The 19,051-nt window shown below is 38.6% G+C and overlaps 1 protein-coding gene across 8 annotated transcripts in view; it reads right to left on the bottom strand.

Annotated features, from left to right (window-relative positions):
• NUCB2 (nucleobindin 2) overlaps positions 1–17,488 on the bottom strand; it is a 44,518-nt gene extending 27,030 nt beyond the window's left edge. The window contains exons 1-3 of one of the 8 annotated variants that reach the window (XM_008708915.2): positions 17,351–17,486; positions 15,771–15,874; positions 12,294–12,446 (exon numbers count right to left, since the gene is read on the bottom strand). The gene's annotated coding sequence lies outside the window, so the exon portion shown is untranslated. Of the gene's footprint in view, positions 1–2,898; positions 3,007–12,293; positions 12,447–15,770; positions 15,875–17,331 lie in introns of those variants that run through there. The other 7 variants (XM_008708914.2, XM_008708913.2, XM_040638861.1 and 4 more) reach the window with 7 other exon arrangements.
• Between the last annotated feature and the right edge of the window lie 1,563 nt (positions 17,489–19,051).

Raw genomic sequence — 19,051 nt, 5'->3', positions numbered from 1 at the left:
AAGACCTGAGCTGAGATCAAGAGTCAGACACTTAACCAACTGAGCCACCCAGGCACCCCTCCAATATTTATATTTTTAACGATTTTTGTCTGCTTAAACTATGATTACTAGAAAGTAAGTAAAAATCTTGCCATATGATTTTGGATTTATCTGTTTTCCTTATAATTCAGTCAATTTTATTTAAATATGTTGAGGCTATGTTATTAAATGCACACAAATTTAAGATTTTCTAGCTTTTTGGTAGATTTAATCTTTTATACATTTGAGTCAATTTATACCCTTTGCCTTAAGGTCTACTCTATTCGACAGTAATATAGCTAAATTTGTTTTCTTTTCTTTCTTTGTTTTTTCAATTTCAAATTAAGCTATTTTTTTTCAGGTCAACAATTTTTTGTTTTTTGTTTTTTTTTATTTAAATTCAATGAATTAACCTATAATGTATTAGTTTCAGAGGTAGAATTCAGTGATTCATCAATCTTATAGAATACCCAGTGCTCATTATATCACATTTTCTTTTGATTAGTGTGTGGAGATACGCACACTTTTTAATCTAGCCTAATAATCTCTGTCTTTGGACTATTTTCTCTGTTTATATTTAATCAAATTACTGATAATGTATTTACAATTCCAAAATGCACAATTTCCTGAGTTTAACATCTCAGAGATCAAAGAGTGCTTTTCATTTAATGGAACTTTAAAATTATGATTCGCCAAGTGGCAATAGCAATATAATCTTTACTGTCTGTGCCTGAAAGTTACCATAGATATTCTTACACCCATTTCTTCGGATTGAGTTTTTGCATTGTTGTTACTTCACAAACTGAGTCTAATCGCCGTTTTTAATGTCTTCAAAAAGGATTACATTATGATTTGACATGGAAATAGAGTTATTGTGTAAACAGAGAAATGAAGCAGCTGATATTAGGGAAGCAAATACTTGATCCTAAAGGAATAACAGCAACTTCACTCTTTCTTGTAAAGGAACAACAAAGGGCTTTACCTGACTTTAGACAGGAAGACACCACAAGTAGACAAAACTCTGTTATACTTTGTTACTGAGATGAAACAAGTTTACCCTTGAGTAGTCAAACAAAGCAAATGAAGATAGTAGAAACTAACAAGGTCTCCAAGAATTTTTTTTAATTGTATGGGATAGGAGGCTGGTTTATGGATTCGTGTATGGTTAAGGCAAATGTCAGTTTGTCAGAAACTTGCTACTAACACTGAACAGAAGCTGCATAACTTCCATGAAATTTAAGGAAAAAACAATGCTGAGTCAGCCAGTAGGAAGTGCTGACAAAATCCTGGTGCTCTTTTATATACCCGAAAATGGTACACCAATGCTAAAGGTGCTAACAAGACTGATATCCTAAGAACAGGTTAGAGAGTAGCATATCACTGTAACACTATGCATAGATGACTTTGGCCGAAAGTTGCTGCCATAAATTTTAAATTTTATTTAAATTTTAAACTACAAAATAATTTCCCCAAAAATGTCATTGTATGCATAAAAGGGTAGAAGAGGGGTGATGGCTGAGCTAAAGGAAGGCTGGCTAAATCTGGTTTGAATGTCCAAGAGCCCTCCATAACCTGCTAAGGGTATTAGTCTAGTTCTTGATACATTGTGAGGCCAGTATCTGAATACTTAAAGAACAGGATGCCTGAAAAGTAACACAGCCTATTATTCCTGATGCCATGTCTAGACCACTGCAATCCTCAGTGTTGCAGTCAACAAACCACTGACGAAGGGGTCAAGGAAAGAAGATACATCTGAAAACTTTCCATTGTCACCTTCAAAGAAGCACTGGTATTAAAGCTTGCCAAATGAGTGTCGGAGGCTTAAAAGAAATTCCAGGCAAAGGGGCTTGAAGAATTTCCCAGAAGAAAATCACCCTCAGTCTCCTTAGCAGAAAGAACAATGTGCAGAAAAACACAGATGTTGACAAGTCTGAATCAAGAAAGTGTTTCAAAAGAATCAGACTAGGAATGTCCAAAAGTCCTAGGAATACTTTCATTAATTTCATTATGTATGCCCAAAGTGATGTGAGAAAAATCTGTGTCTACGTGAATCTAAAAATGCACTTTCAGTAAACATAAAATGAAGTTGTAAGTGACATAGTGTCATAGTTTACTTGCCAGTATTTTTTTCTATATGATATGTGTTGATGTGTCTTAATATCAGTGAAGTCTTAGAGTCAATGAGATGGCCTATCTTGGGTTTTAAATCAACCATCTTCTTTCAGATTTTCTATTTAATCTGCCTGTTTAATATTTAGTTCCTCTCCTTTCTTGACTTTTTTGTCTGTTTGTTTTTTTATTAGTGGAGGATTTAAAAAAAACTTTTCTCCCTATAATAGTTTCTAATCTTTTAGTATTTATTCCAGAAGTAATTAGGAAAACTAACTAAAACATATCTTTAAAAAAATTTTTTTTAATCCAGTATAATTAACATACCATGTTATATTAGTTTCAAGAATACAATACAGTGATTCAACAATTCTATGTATTACTCAGTGCTCATCATGGTAACTGTACTTTCAATCCTCTTTACCTATTTCACTCAAATCCCCACCTACCTTCCCTCTGGTAACCACCAGTTTGTTCTCTCTGTTTAAGAGCCTGTTTTTTTGTTTTTTGGGGTTTTTTTTTTCTGTTAAAATGTTTACTTCTTTATAAGGGCTCAAGAATATTAACTGTTATAACAAAACAAAAGGAGTGGAAAATTAGCACATTAGGTAGAAAAGTAATGAGACAAAAATTTCTTTAAATACCGAGACAGAGTCAAATGTGTCAGGTATATGTTTACAGATTTTTATAAATCCAATGATATGCAAACATCCATACAAAATAAGGAGAGACACGTATAAGGAGAGGCAATGGGAAGATGGGGAAACTAACCTACTTTTCTTCCAATATCTGGTCAGTAAGAATGGCCTCCTTTCCTTTACCGTCCTCTTCTTCCATAAGAAGAAAAGAGATCCAAAGAAGATCGTGGGTGGAACTGTGCTGAAACAGTAGAGTGATCCAACCAGGAGAGGCAGATAATTTATGCTCTAAAGTCAAATAATCTGAAATTCTAAATCAGCTGGTGATCTCAAGACTGCGCCGAAAGCATTGCGCCCAAAGGCATCAGAGCCTTGAGCAAAAATACAAAGCAAGCAGAGTTCTGAAACTTTTTATACCATTCAGTAGATACAAAATAGTTTCCCTAAATTTCTAAGTCCTAAAAGGAAATTTATCTCTCTTCTCCTGTCTCCAACAAACCAAAATTCCCATTCACACACAGAGGTGGATTTTTTTAACTATTGATTCATACCAGTAGCTACCCAAATTAAACTTACTTGGGTGCGGGGGTTGTGTGTGAGTGTGTGTGTGTGTGTGTGTGTGTGTGTGTGTGTGCGTGCACGTGCGCACTGGCGTACACATATTAGATAGTTTCCTGTTTTGATTGTAGGGAGAGATATGCTGGAAATGGTTAAAAAGAATGGTCATGCGTAAGAGGGGTGAAGAGTACAGAAAACTGAGAGTAGCTTGTTTCTTCTTTTCTTGTTTCTCTATTCCTCCTTCATCTACCTTTTTCTCCCTCTTTCAACCCTCTTTTATTCTTCTTTGTTTTAAATCGAAGTGTATTTTCTTTAATCTATTGTACATATTTATTAATTTAACAACTATTTATTAAGTATCCTCTATGTACCAGATATGTTGGATACAAAGGTAAAACAAGAAAGACATGGTCCCTACACTTGTAGGCCTTCCAATCTACTGCAGAAGAGAGCCTACCAAATACACAGCTGCAATTTGATACTACTCAAAGCAACCGACACATTTCATTCAATCCTCATCAAAAGACCACTAACATTTTTCACGGAGCTAGAACAAACAATCTTAAAATGTGCATGGAACCACAAAAGATCCCGAATAGCCAACGCAATTCTGAAAAAGAAAAACAAAACTGGAAGCATCAAGATTTCAGATGTCAAGCTGTATTACAAAACTGTTGTCATCAAGAGAGTATGGTACTGGCACAAAAACAGACACATAGATCAATGGAATAGAGAACCCAGAAATGGACCCACAACTATATGGTCAACTAATTTTCAACAAAGTAGGAAAGACTACCCAATGGAAAAAAGACAGTCTCTTTAACAAACGGTGTTGGGAAAACTGGGCAGCAGCATGCAGAAGAATCAAACTGGACCCTTTCTTAGACTATACACAAAAATAAATTCAAAAAGAATAAAAGACCTAAGTGTGAGACAGGAAACATCAAAATCCTAGAGGAGAACACAGGCAGAAATCTCTTTGACCTCAGCCATAGTAACTTCTTACAAGACACATCACCACAGGCAAGGGAAACAAAAGCAAAAATGAACTACTAGGACTTCATCAAGATAAAAAGCAAAGGAAAAAAAAGGGGGGAAAGCACATCAAAGGAAACAATCAACAAAACTAAAAGGCATCCTATGAAATGGGAGAAGATATTTGCAAACAACATATCTGATAAAGGTTTAGTATCCAAGATCTACAAAGAACTTATCAAACTCAACACCCCAGAAACAAATAACCCAGTTAAGAAATGGGCAGAAGACATGAATAGACACTTTTCCAAAAAGGACATCCAGGTGGCCAACAGACACATGAAAAGATGCTCAACATCATTCAGCATCAGGGAAACACAAATCAATACCATCTCATTGTCAGGATGGCTAAAATTAACAACACAAGAAACAGCAGGTGTGGGTGAGGATGCAGAGAAAGGGGAACCTTTGGATTGAAGACCTACATGTGAGACCTGAAACCATAAAACTTCTAGGAGAAAACAAAAGCGGTAATCTCTTTGACATCAGTTATAGAAACATCTTTCTACATATGTCTCCTTTGGCAAAGGAAACAAAAGCAAAGTAAACTATTGGGACTATACCAACATAAAAAGCTCTCACAGAGGGAAGGAAACCATCAACAAAATAAAAGGACAATCTACTGATTGGGAGAAGATATTTGCAAATGACATATCCAATAAGGAGTTAATATCCAAAACATATAAAAACTTACACAACTCAACACCAACATAATAACGATAATAATCCAATTAATAAATGGGCAGAGGACCTCAACAGATATTTTTCCAAAGACGACACAGAAATGGCCAACAGACACATGAAAAGATGCTTAATATCACTGATCATCAGGGAAATGCAAATCCAAACAATGAGATATTACCTCACATCTGTCAGAATGGCTAAAACAAAAAGCACAAGAAATAACAAGTGTTGGCGAGGATGTGTAGAAAAAGGCACCCTCACGCACTGTTGGTGGGAATGCAAGCTGGTGCAGGCACTGTGGAAAACAGTATGGTGGTTCCTCAAAAAAATTAAAAATAGAATTACCATATGATCCTGTAATCCCCCTGCTGGGTATTTACCCAAAGAATATGAAAACACTAATTCAAAAAGATATATGCACCCTTATGTATACCGCAATATTATTTATAACAGCTAAGGTATGGAAGCCACCCAACTGTCCATCCTTTGGTGAATGGATAAAGATATGAGATATATACACACCATGGGATATACACACCATGAAATATTACTCAGCCATAAAAAGAATGAAATCTTGCCATTTGCAACAACATGGATAGACCTAGAGGGTATAATACTAAGTGAAATAAGTCAGTCAGAGAAAGACAAATACCATATGATTTCACACATGTGTGCAATTTAAGAAACAAAGCATATAAACAAAGAAAAAAGAGACAAACAAAAAAAGACCCTTCACTGTAGAGAATCAACTGGTAGTTGCCAGAGGGGAAGTGGGGGGGGGGATAGATAAAATAGGTGAAGGGGATTAAGAGTACACTTACATTGATGAACACTGATGAACACTGACTAATACATAGAATTGTTGAATCATAATATCATACATCTGAAACTAATATAACACTGTATATTAATTGTACTTAAGTTAAAAAAATTAAAAATGTAAAAAGGAAAAAATAGTTTTTATACATGTAAGTCCCTTGATTATCTTATTTGGGGTCAAAGGTTCTAGAGCAGAAAAAAAGGGAAATTGAAGCACTAGTCAAAGAATTACTGAACTTTGTGCCCAAGTAATACAAGGAAAAATTCCAAACCTTGCAAAAACACAAATATACTTTGTAGAAATAAAATCCTAAATTGTTCCTTATTTTGGTTGTAATATGACTAAAAGATTGATAGATTCAATCAATCTTTAGATTCTTCTCCCCCCAGTTTCCATTTCCTGAATTTCCATCTCTTCCTTGAAACTTGAGGTCAGTTCACTTTCCTTTTTTTTTTTTTTTAAAGATTTTATTTATTTATTTGACAGAGAGAGAGACAGCCAGCGAGAGAGGGAACACAAGCAGGGGGAGTGGGAGAGAAGAAGCAGGCTCGCAGTGGGTGAGCCTGATGTGGGGCTCAATCCCAGGACTCTGGGATCACACCCTGAGCCGAAGGCAGACGCTTAATGACTGAGCCACCCAGGTGCCCCCAGTTTACTTTCTTTACAGATACAGTGGCAACTGAACCATTTCACATGACAAGTATAAGGTATATTTATATAATATTTACAAGGTAAATTCTGGAAGGGAATAAATTAGTGATATATCTAAGTAAATTAAGGAAGGGCTAGTAGTTGAGTGGAAATTTCAAGACAGGTAACAAGTGGTTAAAAAAAAACAGACACATAAGGAAGACAAAAGTGTGCCTTATGTGACAATATTGAACTTAAATGTACCTTGAGATAGATTATGCTTTCAACATATATTTACTTCCTGATGATACCATTAGGATAACTTATCTCTGTCTTTTTAGTACCTTGTATAAGGCAAACGGCTCAATAAATGTTAGCTCTTTTGAACACATCCATAAATTGTACAAGAAACATCTATTGAGCATTTATGAGTAATTTAAAAAACTAACCAGACTTCTAAAGGAATTAGAAAAAGAAAAGCAAAGCCCACAGTTAGTAGAAGGAAGGAAATAATAAAGATCAGAGCAGAAATAAATGAAATAGACAACAAAAGGGGGTGGGGGGAGAGAGAGAGATCAACAAAACCAAGAACTAGTTCTTTGATAAGATTAACAAATTGATAGCCAGACTCATCAAGAAAAAAAGAGGGAGGACTCAAATAAATGAGATAAAAAATGAAGGAAGAGAGGTACTGAGACTAGATGAAAAATTATATGCCAACAAACTGGACAACCTAGAAGAAATGGATAAAGTCCTAGAAACCATACAATCTTCCAAGACTGAATCAGGAAGAAATAAAAAATCTGACAGACCAGGGTGCCTGGATGGCTCAGTCAATTAAGCATCCAACTCTTGATTTTGGCTCAGGTCATGAGCTCAGGGGCCTGGAATCAAGCCCCACATTGGGCTCCATGCTCAGCAGGGGGATTCTCTCCCTTTCCCTCTACCCCTCCCCAAAACTCATGCACGCTCTCTCTTAAATAAATAATAAATCTTTTTTAAAACTCTGAACAGACCAATCATTAGTAACTAGAACTAGAAGTTGAATCAAAGAACTCCCAAAAAACAAAAGTCCAGGACCATATGATTTCATAAATTCTACCAAACATTTAAAGAGGTAATACCTTTCCTAAAAAACAGAAGTGGAAGGGGGTGCCTGGGTGGCTCATTAGTTAAGCATCCGACTCTTGATTTCAGGGTCATGATCTCAGTGTTGTGAGATCTGAGCCCCACATTAGACTCCACGCTCAGTGGGGAGTCTGCTTGAGAATCTCTCTATCCCTCTCCCTCTGCCTCTCCCCCCATTCTTTTTCTTTCTCTCTCTCTCAAGTAAATAAATAGGGATGCCTGGGTGGATTAGTTGGTTGAGCGTCTGCCTTCAGCTTACATCATGATCTCCAGGTCCTAGGATTGAGCCCTGTGTCGGGCTTCCTGCTTAGTAGGGTGTCTGTTTCTCCTGCTCTCTCTCTCTCTCTCTCTCTTTAGTCCTCCCCACTGCTCATTCTCTCTCTCTCTCTTTCTCTTAAAAATCTATAGAAAAAGTAAACAAATCTTAAAAAAAGAACAAATTTAAAAAATAGAAGAGAAAGGAAAACTTTGAAATTCATTCTATTAGACCAGCATTACCCTGATACCAAAACCAGACAAAGACACTCCAAAAAAAGAAAACTACAGACCAATATCCCTAATGAACATAGATGCAAAAATCCTCAACAAAATATTAGCAAATCAAATTCAACCATACATTAAAAGGATCATTCACCACTACCAAGTGGGGTTTATTCCAGGGATGCAAGGATGGTTTAATATCTGCAAATCAATCAACATGCTATATCATATTAACAAAATGAAGGATAAAAACCATACAGTCATCTCAATAGATGTAAAAAAAAAAAAAAAAAGCACTTGACAAAATTCAACATCCCTTCATAAAAATTCTCAACCAAATGGGTTTAGGGGGAACGTACCTCAATATAATAAAGGCCATATATAACAAACCCACAGCTAACATCATACTCAATGGTAAAAAACTGAAAGCGTTTCCTCTAAGATCAGGAACAAGACAAAGATGTCCACTCTTGCTACTTTTAGTCAACATAATAATGGAAGTCCTAGGCATAGCAATCAGACAAAAAAAGAAAAGAAAAGAAAAGAAAAGAGAAAAAAGGGCATCCTAATTGGTAAGGAGGAAGTAAAACTGTAACTATTTGCAGATAACATGACACTACATATAGAAAACCCCAAAGACTCCACCAAAAAATTATTAGAACTAATTAATGAATTCAATAAAGCTGCAGGATACAAAATTAATATACAGGAATCTGTTATTTCTATATACTAAGAATAAAGTAGCAGAAAGAGAAATTAAAAAAAAACCCAATTACAGTTGCATTAAAAAAGAATAAAATATGTAGAATAAATTTAACCAAGGAGGTAAAAGAACCATACTCTGAAAACTATAAGAAGACATTGATGAAAGAAACTGAAGACAACACAAATGGAAAGATATACCATGCTTATCGATTGGAAGAATTAATACTGTTAAAATGTCCATACTACCCAAAACAATCTATAGATTCAGTGCAATCCCTATCAAAATACCAACTGTACTTTTCACAAAACTGGAACATAATCCTTAAATTTGTATAAACCCACGAAAGACCCTGAATAGCCAAAGCAATCTTTTTTTTTTTTTTAATTTGAGAGAGAGAGAGAGCATAAGCAAGAGGAGGGGCAGAAGGAGAGGGAGAATCCCAAGCAGACTCTGCACTGAGCACAGAGCCCCATGCAGGGCTGATCCCAGGACCCTGAGATCATGACCTGAGTCAAAATCAAGAGTTGGATGCTTAACCAACTGAGCCACCCAGGCACTCGCCAAAGCAATCTTGAGAAAGAAGAACAAAACTGAAAGTACCATAATCCCAGATTTTTATGCTATAGTACAAAGCTATAGTAATCAAAACAGTATGGTACTGGCACAAAAATAGACACATAGGTCAATAGAACAGAATACAGAGCCCAGGTATGCCTGGGTGGCTCAGTTGGTTAAGCATCTGCGTTCAGCTCAGGTCATGATCTCAGGGTCTTGGGATCAAGCCCCTCATTGGGCTCACTGCTCCTCAGGGAGTCTGCTTCTCCCTCTCCTTCTGCCCCTTCCCCCACTCATTTGTTCTCTCTCCCTCAAATAAATAAAATCTTTAAAGAAAAGAAAAAAAAAGAATACAGAGCCCAGAAATAAATCTATGCTTATATAGTCAATTAATCTACAACAGAGGTAGCTGGGTGGCTCAGTCAGTTAAGCATCTCACTCTTGATTTGGCTCAGGTCATGATCTCAGGGTTGTAAGATCAATCCCTGCATGAAGCACCATGTCGGGCTCCCTGCTTAGTGGGGAGTCTGCTTGAGATCTCCCTCTCTCTCTCTCTCTGTCTCCCTCTCCCTCTTCTGCTCCCCTACTTGTATGCATGTGTTCTCGCTCTCTCTCTTAAATATTTTTTTAAAAAGATTCTCTCTCTCCCCCCTCTCTGCCCCTGCCTGCCACTTGCACACTCTCTCTTTCCCTCTAAAAAAAAAAAAAATTAATCTGTGACAAAGGAGACAAGAACATACAATGGGGGAAAGATAGTCTTCAATAAATGGCTTTGGCAAAACTAGGCAGCTACATGCAAATGAATGAAACTAGACCACTTTCCTATACCATACATAAAAATAAACTCAAAATGGATTCAAAGACCTATATGAGAGACCTAAAACCATAAAATTCCTAGAAAAAAAAAAAACAGGCACTCTTCTCTTTGACATCAGTCTTAGCAATATTTTTCTAGATATGTCTCCTTTGGCAAGGGAAACAAAAGCAAAAATAAACTATTTGGACTACATAAAATTAAAAGCTTTTGCACAGTAAAGGAATCCATCAACAAAATAAAAAGGCAATCTACTGAATGGGAGAAGATATTTGCAAATGATATATCCAATAAGGAGTTAATATCTGAAATATATAAAGAACTCATACAACTTGATAGCAAAAAAACCCAAATCCAATTTAAAAAAGGGCTCAGGACCTAAACAGACATTTTCCCAAAGAAGACAGACAGATGGCCAACAGACTCCTAAAAAGATGCTCAACCTCACCCATTATCAGGCAAATACAAATCAAAACCACATTGAGATATCACCTCACACCAATCAGAATAGCTAGTATCAGTGAGATAAGAAATAACAAGTGTTGACCAAAATGTAGAAAAAAGGGATCCCTTGTGCACTGTTGGTGGGAATGTAAATTGATACAATCACTAGGAAAACAGCATGAAGGTCTCTCAAAAAATTAAAAATGAAATACCATAATCCCATTGCTGGGTATTTACTCAAAGAAAATGAAAACATTAATTTGAAAAGATATATGCATCCGTATATTTACAACAGTGAAGAGATGGAAGCAACCTCAGTGTCCATTGATAGAAGAGCAGATAAAGAAAATGTGGTACGTATCCTGGAATGTTACTCGGCCATAAAAAAGAACAAAATCTTGTCGTTTGCGACAATATGGATATACCTAGAGGGTGTTACGCTAAGTGAAATAAATCAGATGAAAGTCATATTCCATATGATTTCACTTATATGTGGAATCTAAAAAACAAAACGAATGAACAGACAAAAGAGATTCATAAATCCAGAGAACTGGTGGTTGCCAAACGGAAGGGAAGTAGAAGGATGGGTAAAATAGGTGAATGGAATTAAGAGATACAAACTTCTGGTTATAAAATAAATAATCATGGGGATGAAAAGTGCGGGACAGGAAATATAGTCAATAATAGTGTAGTAACTTTGTATGGTAATAGATGGTAAGTACACTTACTGGAGTAAGCACTGGGTAATGTATAGAACTGATGAATCGCTATGCTGTATACCTGCAACTAATAACATTGTCAGTTATATCTTAATAATAAAAGTAACAGTAATAACCAGAACAAATAGTAAGACAGGATAGCTTCAATAATGAATCACAGGATAAAAGTAAAAAAAGAAACACAATTTATTAAAGTTATTTCATTCTGAAGACAATGATCAGACAAAGCTCTTCTGTGGTAATTACCGAAGCTTCTAAGAGTGGTCATCATTGCTTACAGATCTCAGAGATGAAAGAGAAAAAAAAGACCCATAGTATGGCAGAGAGTCCTATTTGCCTGTCAATATCCAAATCTTCCCTTCCTTCTCAGTCACAAAAGCCCAATTTTATTCAGGGTGGCTATGCATCCAGCTACATTTCCCTGCTTCCCTGGTAACTTGAGCTTTGGTTTGGGAAGTCTCCTTAAAGGAAGAGGATCCATCTTTGCCTTTGCCTTGCCGCCTGGAACTTGGCTGTGATGATTAGAACTCTGGCAGCTATCTTGGACTCCAAGGACCAGGGCCACGCCTTAGGGATGGCAGATCAAAGAACTGGGAAAAGCTTAGGTCCCTGATAACTTTATGAAGCTACTACACCTATCCTAGACAACCTACTTCAAGAATTATTTTACATGAGGGGCGCCTGGCTGGCTCGGTCAGTTAAGCATCTGCCTTCAGTTGGGGTCATGATCCTAGAGTCCCAGGATCGAGCCCCACATGGAGCCATGCATTGGGCTCCCTTTCAGTAGGGAGGCTGCTTCTCCCTCTGCCCCTCACCCTCTCTCTCTCACACTCTTAAATAAATAAATATAATCCTTAAAAAAAAAAAGAATTATTTTACATGAGAAAATAAATATTGTGTGTTTAAGCCACCGTTAAATCTGTTCTATTTTTTGCTTTCTTAACTGATCACTTACCTTCAGATAAGTAAAGAATTTTTATCTTCTTTTTACAGATCGGGCAACTGAGATCCGGAGAGGTAAGATGAGTTGCACAATATCAAATTAATGAAGAGGTGGGTCTTGGCTCCTAGGTCAATGCTTTTTCACTAAAAACAGACTCAACAAGTTCTAGATGTAAAAAAGAAGAAGAAGAAGAGGAAGAGGAAGAGGAAGAAGAAGAAGAAGAAGAAGAAGAAATAAAAACAGATTAAATACAACCATAAATGTAGCCTTATTACAGTAGTAATGGCACATGGTAGTACATATATTTGTCACATCCTATAAATAGAAAAAGTACCAAATTTTTATGATGTGGAAGGAGACTAAATTATATCAAAATCCAGCAGAAAGGGGAGAGAGAAATATTAAATAAACAGAATCAAAGGCCACAATAAACAAAGATATTGGTTTATTATGCCAAAGCTTTACCGTATCACTCCTCTTATAAATAAGAATTCAGACTAAAAGCTTACTTTCCTCAGCAATGAGATTTCAAGATATAGGGTAAGTTTTCTCATTAAATCCTTAACTGAAATTTTTCTTAAAATCCTTAACTAGAATCTTTCTTTACTCTTACCACCACTTTAAAAAATTTAACCTTGGCCCCAGTCTCAGTCACAGAGATCAGTAATAAAGCAGAAGAGCTCAAATTTTCTTTTTTAAAACCCCACTACCTGTGAAATACAAGGCAGTTGGCTCATGTGCAAACTCACTGGTGAACAAAAGGAATTATTTCTAAGCAGTCTATATATTTCTTTCTTTTTATGGTATATTAACATAAAATCGTCTAAGCGGGGGAGTGATCATACACATGTTATACGAAGAAAAGGCATATGACTTTTATTAACACAGGATGGTCAAAAATAAACAACAGATTGAATCCTTATCACTCCCATTTACTGGCAAGCTATTTGCCTCTCTGATTCTCAATTTTCCTACCGATAAACTGAGCTCATACTTCTTCATAAGCTTTTGATTGGCTGAAAATAAGAATGAACACATGGCAACGAGCACAATGCATGGCAATAGTAACTGCTCGGTAAATATTAATGCCCTTCGTGTCTTGAAAACGAAACAGCTATATAAAGTAATAAAAATCTGTTCTGTAAACACGCAAAGTTATAGAACCTAAAAGGCAATATACCAGTTTGACATACCACATTTTAATGTCATTTTTGGAAAGGCTGCATTAGAACTCTCCTCTGAGCACTGCCACCACCAAAGTCCTGATGCAGCTGTAGGCCACTGAAAGGAATACATCCAACAAAAGAGGAGTACCATCTCTTCCTCCCTGGGATTAAAACAAGAGTCCCAGGTTTCTTTCTCCAAGGCACTGCCCTTGGCCAGGAAACATTGGTTGCTCCTTCTTGCTGTCAATGTCATAATTTAACAGTGAAAAGGAGCAGGGTGGAGAAAAATAAACGGCTTCTGAGTTTCTCGATGGCAGCAGTGATGAGGGAGACCAGTACCCTGGTACTCAACTCCAATTTTCCCTTTAAAAATGAGAGTCCACAGGAAAGCGAGATTCGAAAGAAAGTATCAGATGTATGACCAGCTGAGCTGAACTCCAACCTTCCGTGAATCAAGATATTAGTATAGATACTGGAGGGCCTGGCTGGCTCAGTCAGTAGAGCATGCTACTCTTTATCTCGGGTTGTGAATTCCAACCCCACCTAGGGAATAGAGTTTACTTAACTAAAAAGAAAAAAAATTTTTTTAATGAGAGTCCACAGGAAAGTGAGATTCAAAATAAAGCATTAAATGTATGACCAGCTGAGCTGGACTCCATCCCTTCCATGTATCAAGATATTAGTATAGATATTAATGTGCTTAATGCTCATATCTGTAGAAAACGACCATCATATTGCCTTTTTTTTTTCAATCTTTGTTGGTTAGAGCATCCTTGATAATAGGCTTACTTAATGAAACCAGAAACTGTTTCTCATCTGTACCACTCAATAAAAAAATTTATCAAAATTACAATGTCTCCATTATTCATATATACTGTACTCTGGATAACTACAATACAATATGCCAAAAAGCTCTGCCAAATTAAAAAAAAAATTAAAAAATTTAAAAAAGCTCTGCCAAAAATAAAAGCATGCAACTGTTATCTCAATTTCCATTAGGTTTCTTTACAATTTTTAAAACAGAATTCTGGGACCAGAAATGATCTCAGAGGTGCTTTGGTTCAGACCCAACTTTTATAAAAGTTTACAAAGCATAAGGAAGCTAAGTGACCTGGCCAAAACTATTTGACAGAGCCAGGATTGGAATCTGGCCATCAAATTCTAATCAAGAATAATTTTCACCATTTCATGTTTGTTTTTTTTAACTTTGGATTGAAAATCAATATGTGATTGAGATTTTTTTCCTTAAATAAATTATTTGAAGGAGGAGACTGTTTTTAAGGCCTATGAACTAATTGCACATATCCAACATAAAAATAACAAATTTCCCCCTTCTAGACCTTCAGATATTCAGAAAAAGTTAATCATCTATCATACCAAATACAGTCAACTCAATTACAATACTTAAAAGATTATCCATTTCAAGGATTACTTTCAATACATTTTAAAAACGTATTAACACTTGATTCTTCAGGCTACGCAATACTTAAAAGGGTATTTTCCTCAGTCATCAAAAGGGCCCTGAGAAAGTGGAAAGCAACTTAAACATTATTCTAAACAACAAAATTAATTGGATATATCTATAGAGATATACAACATGTCCCCAAAGGAAAAGACACTGGTATTGATCATGCCACCGAGAGTCTATTTTAGCAACCATGATCAATAACTAGTGTTTTGAAAAGTACCCTCATTGTTTTCTCTGTGCATTTCGTTTTAACTGGTATTTACAGGGCACAGACCAACTTGGCAAAAGTTGAACAGTAAGTACCAATCCGCAGATTAAGGTGAACACAACCAGGACTTTGGCCATGGCAAGACAGGTATATTAAGACTGCTGCAAGGAGGTGCCTGGGTGGCACAGTGGTTAAGTGTCTGCCTTCGGCTCAGGGCGTGATCCTGGCGTTATGGGATCGAGCCCCATATCAGGCTCCTCCGCTATGAGCCTGCTTCTTCCTCTCCCACTCCCCCTGCTTGTGTTCCCTCTCTCGCTGGCTGTCTCTATGTCTGTCGAATAAATAAATATAATCTTTAAAAAAAAAAAAAGACTGCTGCAAGAGAACAACACGAGTAACCACAAGGAGGCGGAAATGAATTTTTCACTAGAAAGTTAGACCAGATCATGGAGAGTTTAGAGAACGAGATGAGAAACAGGAGTTTCCACGTTCACCCCAATCACAAGAGTAATAGTATTTGAGATTTCTCATTCTAAATCTCCATTTTTTAAAAAATTTTGGGCCCTATTAACTGACGAACATTTGTTGAGACATTTGTTCGGCATTTGTTGAACTTGCTGATCAAGTTTTACGAAACAAGAACTCACATTCAGCTTCAATCAAGATGAATCCTGAGGTAATTTCTATGAGGGACAAGATGCAAAAATCTGGGTATTGCCTGACTATTCAACAGAATTCACCAGGGAAGGCCCTAAGAAACAAAAATTTAAATAAATCATAAAAGAAGCTACAGGTTATAGGATCCAAATCTATTATACCTCTAGTCATACTGCTTTTAACAAATTCTTTAAAGCAAATGTCTCCTCGATTCTTTCAATTCTTACAGGGGAAGTCCAGAATCTCCTTCAAAGAAAACTATCAGAAATATTTGCATATTAGATCCAAATCTATTAACCATATACTACTTTTCATAAATTCTTTAAAGCAACTGTCTCCACATTTTTTCCCGATTCTTTAGAGAAAGTCCAGAATCTCCTTCAGACAGAATTGACTATCAGAAATATTTGCATTTACCCTCCCTCCTCCCCCTTCTCCCTTTTTTAGCCAAGAGAATAGTAGGTGGTTTGATGTTCATATTCACCCATGGATTTAATAGCCTTAATAAAAGGCTTAGATGGGAGCACTTACTTATTCAATTGTGTAAGTATACATTATCCAATTTAGGAGTTTAGTGGACACTGAGAATCTCAAGAGGTTCTGTCTCCCAGAAATCAGAATAATGGTTCAAGGGTCATGTTCACATTTTCTCCCTCCCTCTTTCTTTCTCTCCCTCTCTCCCTGTTTCTGTCTCGATATTATACAATATCGGGATATTGCGGGCCGCCTAGGTGGCTCAGTCCGTTGAGCGACTGCCTTTGGTTCAGGTCATGACCCCAGGGTTGGGCGATCGAGCCCCATGCCCGGCTCTCTGCTCAGCGGGGTGCCTGCTTTTCCTTCTGCCTGCCGCTCCCTCTGCTTGTGCTCACTCTCTCTGACAAATACATAAAATCTTTAAAAAATGTATCTGGATATTGTAAAATGATTGCCTAGCAAGACCACTTGCCAGCACCGACCACAAAAACAACTACATTCATTCGCTGAGTTACCACTTAGGAAGTGCAGCAAGGAAGTGGAAGTACTATTTCAGAAACAGAAAGAGCTCATCTCACAGCAGTGACTTCTCACTTAAGGGAAAACAATAACCACAGCTGACACGAACTTTCCCCAAGTGTCAGGGGTTGCGGGGTTAACAGACAGGCAGAAGAGCTGGATTCGCCGGCCTAGTTTTGCTTGACCGCCCCGGGAGTGATGTGCATCAGCAGGGCACTGGTGGGTACACCCCCCTTCTCAGTGGGCACCTCCCTCGCCCATCGACCTGCCAAGGCGAGGCTGGACCCTGTCGGGGTCTCGGTCCTGCACTCACCCGCGCCTGCTCCCCGCCAAGAGCCTATCGCCTTCATCTACCCCAAAGAAAGCTTGGGTGCACTGCTGCGAGTGGAGTGGAAAAAGGGACCCCACGCCTCAGGCTGCAACTGGAAGCGCCCCTCCACTGGCGCCCGCCGACTGTGCGGTTCCCCCCGCCATTCTCACTGCAGGGTAGGGCAGGCGAAGCCCTGAGCCCTATCTCCGGACCCGCTCCAGCCTCCCGCCGCGATGATCCGCACCCACCTCGGGCCCCCGGCCTTACCAAGCCGGGTCTCGGCGCTCGAGGCTCCGCCTGCTGAATGCACGCAGTACATAAACCTGTCTCTCCAGCCCCCCGCCCGCGGTTTTGCTCTGTACCGCCGCTGACCGCGCGCTCCCGCCTCTTCGCTGCCTTGGCGACAGTCCCCGCCCCTCCGACAGCCTCTGATTGGTCCGACTAGGATGGCGGAAGTTGCGGATTGGCGGCGTCGGAGACGAGGCAGCGCCCGGGGGCTGAGAGGCGGGCGGCGTGGACCAGGAAAGCCAAGGAGCCTGGGGGAGCCTAAGCCAAGAGGGACGTGGCGCTCTGCGACGCGGGCGGGCAAGCCGCGCCCCTTCCTTCTTCAGCTCTCATGGAGAAACCTGCGAAGCAGGATTTGGGCGGGTGAGGTGCTGTCCCGGGATCGGGACAAAGCCCCAGGGATCGCCTCCCCCTTGGCCGCTGGCCTGCGCCCGCAGCGCTCAGACGGATCAGAGATAGGCTATCAGGCCCATTTTCGCCTATAGGCCTCGCTCGGGGTGACCCCCCCCCCCCCAGTCTCCTCCACGGCGGGAATCTTTCTCGTAACCGCATCCTCACCAACCCCGGTTATGCAGGGCCCTCGGCCACTGAGGTTGATTGCTTCTTAACTACCCCTTCTGTCACACCGTTCTGCGCACAGACCTCTTTTCTCTATAGCCTCCCCTCGGAGAACTGAGGCATTACGGCACTCCCCCTCACTTTATAGGTGGGAAAACTGAGGCTCAAAGATATACGTGGTTTGAGGGTTAGAGAAGCTTTTGGAGCCTCGAGGCTGATTTCAAAGCATGTGTGCCAAATAATTGTACCGCTCTGAGCCTTGGTCTTCTAGCTTGTAAAAAATGGTACCTACCTCAGAGTTCTTAGTGAAGATTAAATGAGTAGAACATTGCAGAAAACCGGTACAGAACCTGCTGCGTGTATGTTAATCCTGCTTGCTTCTTTTTACCAGGAAATAAAGGCGGGTAGTAACAAACTGCACCAGTTTGGAGCCAGACTGCTTATGTTGCAAAACCGGATTCAGCTTACCATACCAACTCCAAGTTACTTAAGCACTTTGTGCCTCGGTTTCCTTGTCTGTAAAATGGGGAATATAATTGTACCCCCCTCCATACAGCATAACAGTAGAAAAGTGACTAGTACATACTAAGTGCTCAATAAATGTTAGCCATTCTTACCCTAGTGGCTGAGCTAGGACTGTAATTCAAGTCTTTGGATTGCAAGACCAGCAAACTTTCCTCTTACTTCTCATCGACATGTTTAGAACAGTGCCTCAAACCTTTTTAAGGTTCAGTTAGAAACACTTGTCCATTTTCTTTAAATCAAAATCTTAAACTATCTCCCTTATCATCATCAAAGTCTTAGGATGTTGTGATTCTGCCTCTAATGAAGGTTTAATAGCAGAGGCAAAGGTAAGGAAAATAATCATGTTCTGTTCTGATGGATAGATTGAAGAGGTAAAAGCACTGGAGTAAGAAAGAATATTCAAGAGGTGATGGTGTAGGAGCACTGAATTTCAACGTGAAAAACATGGGAAATATTGTTGTGTATTGGTTATACATCATTAGTAATCAATGTTAGTGTCAGATCAGGAGACAATACCACATCCCAACATTGTGGAAAACACTAAACTGTAAATACATCTTGCACATTTTTATTACCCATTATCTACCAGAGAGCCAAACA

Source organism: Ursus maritimus, unplaced genomic scaffold (genome assembly GCF_017311325.1).
Source record: "Ursus maritimus isolate PB19 unplaced genomic scaffold, ASM1731132v1 scaffold_23, whole genome shotgun sequence".
Lineage (NCBI taxonomy): Eukaryota > Metazoa > Chordata > Mammalia > Carnivora > Ursidae > Ursus > Ursus maritimus.
This window is presented reverse-complemented; position numbering and strand designations above follow the sequence as displayed.